Below are 5,694 nucleotides of genomic sequence, written 5' to 3' on the forward strand. Positions count from 1 at the left end.
GTATCATATAAAGGCAGACCTATCATAATTATACCTGACTTCTCAACAGAGGCTCTAAAATCTAGAAGATCCTGGGCCAAAGTCATACAGCCCCTAAAATAACATAAATGCCAGCCCAGGCTACTACACCCAGCAAGACTCTCATTTACCACAAATGGAGAAACCAAGATATTCTGTTAAAATAACAAAATTAAAACAATATCTTTCTGAAAATCCAGTCCAACCAAGGACAACAGAAGAAAAATTGCAACGCAAGGAGGGAAAATACACCTAAGAAAAAGCAAGATATTAATCACCTCACAATGCATCCAAAAGAAGAGAACCTAAAAAACGTAATACCAACACAAACAACAAAAATAACAGGAACCAACAATTAATGATTTTTACTATCTCTCAATATCAATGGACTCCATTCCCCAATAAAAAGAGATAGGGTAACAGGCTGTATATTTAAACAGAACCCAGAATTCGTTTCATGCAGGAAACACTCCTCAGAGACAAAGACAGACAGTACTCAGACTGAAAGGCTGAAAAAAGTAATTCCAAGCAAATGGTCCCAAGAAACAAGCTGGAGAAGTCATTCTTTTTTGTTGTTGTTAACAAGTCTGAAATCATTCTCAGCACATGGCATTGTACACAGGCATCTGTGGAAACATTCATTTTAACAGGTTGCAGTTTTTAAAAAATCATAGATACTATGAGTTCTATATAAACTGGTGGATGGCGACAAAGTCTGAGGGCTGAGGGGTAGTGGACGTTGACAGCCACCGACTGTTGAAGCTTTCCTCCTGGTTCCTGCAAACATGTCCACCAATGAGAATGCTAACTCAACAGCTGCCTGGCACAAGAGATTCAAGAACAAGGGGAAAGACAGTAAAGAAATGTGGCGTGGCCGAATAGAAGTTAATGTGGAACTTAGGAAAGCTAAAAGAGATGACCAGATGCTGAAAAGGAGAAATGTCAGCTCATTTCCTGATGATGCTATTTCTCCACGATAGGAAAACCAAAACAAGCAGGGTACTGAAAATTAATCTGTTTAGTACAGTGTTAAAGGCATAAACAGTAAAAATTTGGAAAGCCAGCTCCAAGCTACTCAAACTGTTCGGGAAACTGCTTTCCAGAGAATAACAGCCTCCTACAGACATCATCTTCCCGGCTGGTTTGATTCCAAAATGTGTGCCCTTCTTGGGCAAACTGATTGTAGTCTGTTCAGTTTGAATCTGCTTGGGTACTCAGCAGCATTGATTCTGGAACATCTGAACAGACCAAAGCTGTGGTGGATGGAGGAGCTATCCGATCACTTATTTCTCTCTTGGCATCTCCCCATGCTAACATTAGCAAGCAGGCTTTATAGGCTTTTGGAAACGTTGTAGGTGATGGTTCAGTTTTCTGAGACTTAGTTATCAAACATGGTACAATTAACCCACTTTTGGCACTTAGCGCAGTTCCTGATCTGTCATCCTTGGCATGTGGTTACTTATGTAATCTTACCTGGATACTTTCAAACCTTTGTCGAAACAAGACTCCTGCACTCCCTTAGACACTGTTGAGCAGATTTTTCCCATTTTAGTTCGACCCCTGCACCACAATGATCCAGAAGTACTAGCAGATTTCTGCTGGGCCATTTCCTACACGACTGATGGTCCAAATGAACACATTGAGATGATTGTGAGGAAAAGAGTTGTTCCCCAACTTGTGACGCTTCCAGGAGCTACTGAATTGCCCATTGTGACACCGGTACTAAGAGCCGTAGGGAATATTGTCGCCGGAATAGATAAACAGACTCAGAAAGTCATAGATGCAGGAGCACTTGCAGTCTTTCCCAGACTGCTAACAGAGCCCCAAACTAATATTCGGAAGGAGGCCACATGGACAATGTCGAACATTACAGCCAGACGCTAGGACCAGATACAGCAAGTTGTGAATCACGGCCTAGTCCCATTTCTTGTTGGTGTCCCCTCTAATGCAGACTTTAAGACACAGAAGAAAGCTGCGTGGGCTGTAACTAATTATACCCATGGTAGGACTATTGAACAGACTGTATATCTTGATTATTGTGGGATAATGAACCTCTTGAGTGTAAAAGATACCACAATTATTCAGGTTATTCCTGATGCCATTTCAAACACCTTTCAGGCTGCCAGGAAAATAAGTAAAACAGAAAATCTCAGTATAATGATTGAAGAATGTAAAGACTTTGATAAAATTGAAGCACTACAAAGCCATGGAAATGAGTCTGTATACAATGGCTCATTAAACTTACTTGAGAAATACTTCTCAGTAGAGGAAAGGGAAGATCAAAATCTGGTTCCAGAAACTACCTCTGAAGGCTTTGCCTTCCAAGTTCAGGATGGAGCTCCCGGGACCTTTAACTTCTAATGTCCAAACAAGGACATAACAAAGTTTTAGCTATGTGCTGTGCTATGCTATGTTCTCAGCTATGTGCTGTGCTATGCTGTGTTCTCATAAGTTTGTCTTGCTGTTTCTCTACTAAGGACTCTTTTTAAATGTGTTTTGTTATTGTATCACTTTTTACAAAAGAAACTATCATTTATAAACTGTACATGCTCAATGAAGCTGTCCTCTGAGTTTATTTCTATGTGGAATTTCGTACCCTGTCATGTCCTATAAATAAAGATTAAGTTCCATTCTTCTTTAAAACAAAACAAAACAAAATAAAACAAAACTAGTAGACAGCAAGTTACTTCCTTTTGATTTATAAGCCTCAATGCCACCTCAGAATAAAGAATGTAGCCAAAGAAAGAATTATCAGTTACTCATATAGGAAAATGTCATTTCTATAATTTGAAGATTTCTGAATGGACGGGTTCAGGGCTAATCTAACTGTAAAAAACATTACTCACTGAATAGACTATATGGGAACTGTACAGAGTGTCATTAACTTCCATCATTAAGAGCTTACCCAGCACTAGATCACTATTACTAGTTAAAATAACCTTCTTCTGAGTAGCCACAGAGGCAGCCTGGGCACATAGCCTTAATGCCCTGGCCATCTCATATCCAGGACATGCCAATACAGTCTAACAGAAACTTTGGCTTTAGGAAGGAATCGCAGACAATGAAAAGAATGGCTTTAATTGTTATTCAGTGTGCAGTGAGAAGGAGCATGCTACAGATAGTCTGGGCAGGGGGGCTGGCAATTACTCCTGCTGCCTACAGCAAAAGATACTAGTTTGTACATGACAAGACAATGAGAGAAAGCAGTCCCTTTCCAACTAACTTTTAAAAAAAATTCACAGTGGTTTGTATCAACAGAATGTATTTATGACAATTACATGTACAGATTCCTGCACCTTATGATTATCTTTATATCCTGAGGAAAATAAACATTTACATTAATTATGACTTATACTAATTTTATAAAGATTAATTGCACATTTTCTCAGTTGTATAGTTTCTCCCCTCCCAGAATAAACTGTCATGGTGCATAGCTTAACAGCATCATCAGAACTGTCGGAAAAGAGAACAGATGTTTAAAACAAAACAAAACAAAACAATACAAAAATCACTTTCTTGAGAATGAAGTGCCTTCCAGTGGCTGCTATAAGCAGCATGTGCGAGGAGGAGCAAAATGGAGGCGGGCCTGACAGATCTTCTTGAGCAAGCTGACCAGCACACATTGCAATTTTCAAAGGAAGGTTATGTGCGCTATGTTACAAGTCACAACTAGGCAGTGTCAACTGTCATCTATTTCTTTGATTGCTTTGTGATCATACCTGGTGGCAATGTAACAGGTCTCCAAGCTTCCTTTTCTCTGCAGGCATTAAAATCTGGAAAGGAACACATGAGGGTTTCATCCACACTTTCATAGTGCCTTCATTGTCACACTTACCTCAGTAGTTGGATGCAGAAAACTGAGTGACTAACTGCCACTGTGCAAAAAACTCTTACCCACCTTTAAACACCTGATGGGTTCTACATATAAGATCCAAATCACGCTTATGGAGAAATTTTGCAATCACTTCTGCATGAAATGTGAAGGACACACCTTTGTCATTTTCAACCCAGCCTAAGATATCTTTATCAGGTTAGGCCACAAAAGATCACAAAGAAGACCTTGATAGGGTACATCATTTGGTCTCATAATCTGCTCCATAGATTGAAGATCTGGTGTTAAGCCTCCATGACAGCATGATCTTGTCCACGATGGCTGTTATTGGTAAGCAGTTAAAACAGCCTGTGAACTTTCTCCACAGCTTAATGGTGTTTTACATTTATCATAAAATCTGTGGATTCTACTGATGCTGCCACACTCATGGTTCCCTCTGAAAAGGAAAGTGTTCTCCCGATACTTGATTTTGTAGGCCAGAAAGAGGCAGATTGTCTCTAGTGACTGTTTGCTCCTGTCCACAAACTCCTAGAGAAACAAATACTTTTTTATCTGGAGGGAAGTCAGCTTATTCAAACAGACAGAACTAATCAGTACTGCCTGTGGATGTCACCACATATCTTGAGTAGTGCTTCAAGTTTTAAAAGGATAGGCTGACTGAGGAAGATCTCCTGAGACTTTCAGCAGAGTCCTTGGATTTCATTCTCCGGGAGCTGGACTTTCTTGCCTAGCTTTAACCCTCTTACTTCCAGGAGCCATTAGATGATATGTAGATGTTGAATTTATCAATATAGTTGCCATACCACCATCTACCCTACTGTAGCTCACACCCAACTTCAGTTGTCATCATTTCTTATGCCATGAGCACCAGGAGGGAGCAGCTGTGGCAGCTGTAGCAGGTCAAACCTCCCCCCAAGCTGCTCATTTCCTGACTTCCTCTTCCTCTCTCTGCTGAAACCACAAGAACAACAAAATGCTAGGGTAGCCAATCTAATATTCAATAAAATAGATTTTCAACCAAAAGTTATCAAAAGAGATGGGGAAGGACAATTCATATTCATTAAAGGAAATACCCTACAAGATAAACTTTCAGTTCTGAACATCTATGCCCCAAATGCAAAGGCACGCATTTATAAAGGAGCTTCAAATGCATGGGCACTGGGGAAATTTTCCTGAATAGAACACCAATGGTTTATGCTCTAAGATCAAAAATCAACAAATGGAACCCCATAAAACTGCAAAACTTCTATAAGGGAAAGGACACTGTCATTAGGACAAACATTGCAACCAACAAATTGGGAAAAGATCTTTACCAATCCTATATCAGATAGAGAGCTAATATCCAATATATACAAAGAACTCAAGAAGTTAGACTCCAGAGACTAAAATAACGCTATAAAAATGGTTCACAGAGCTAAACAAAGAGTTCTCAAGTTAGGAATATCAAATGGCTGAGAAGCACCTAAAAAGTGTTCAGCATATTTAGTCATCAGGGAAATGCAAAGCAAAACACCCCTGAGATTCCACCTCACACCAGTCAGAATGGCTAAGTTCAAAACTAAGGTGACAACAGATGCTGGTGAGGATATGGAGAAAGAGCAACACCCCTCCATTGTTGGTGGTATTGCAAGCTGGTCCAAACACTCCAAAAATCAGTCTGGAGGTTCCTCAGAAAATTGGACATTACACTACCTGAGGACCCAGCTATACCTCTCCTGGGCATATGCTCCAGCATATAACAAGTACACTTGCCCCACTATATTCATAGCAGCATTATTTATAATAGCTAGAAGCTGGATAGAACCCAGATGTCCTTCATCAGAGGAATGAAGACAGATAATGTG

The 5,694-nt window shown here is 39.9% G+C and overlaps 2 pseudogenes; one reads left to right on the forward strand and one right to left on the reverse strand.

Moving 5' to 3' along the window:
- Window positions 1-413: 413 nt before the first annotated feature.
- LOC134478939 (importin subunit alpha-1-like) lies at window positions 414-2,379 on the forward strand (annotated as a pseudogene).
- A 394-nt stretch (window positions 2,380-2,773) lies between these two features.
- Window positions 2,774-4,608, reverse strand: Ppp1cc-ps1 (protein phosphatase 1 catalytic subunit gamma, pseudogene 1; annotated as a pseudogene).
- Between the last annotated feature and the right edge of the window lie 1,086 nt (window positions 4,609-5,694).

The sequence above is a fragment of the Rattus norvegicus genome, chromosome 5, assembly GCF_036323735.1.
Source record: "Rattus norvegicus strain BN/NHsdMcwi chromosome 5, GRCr8, whole genome shotgun sequence".
Classification (NCBI taxonomy): Eukaryota; Metazoa; Chordata; class Mammalia; order Rodentia; family Muridae; genus Rattus; species Rattus norvegicus.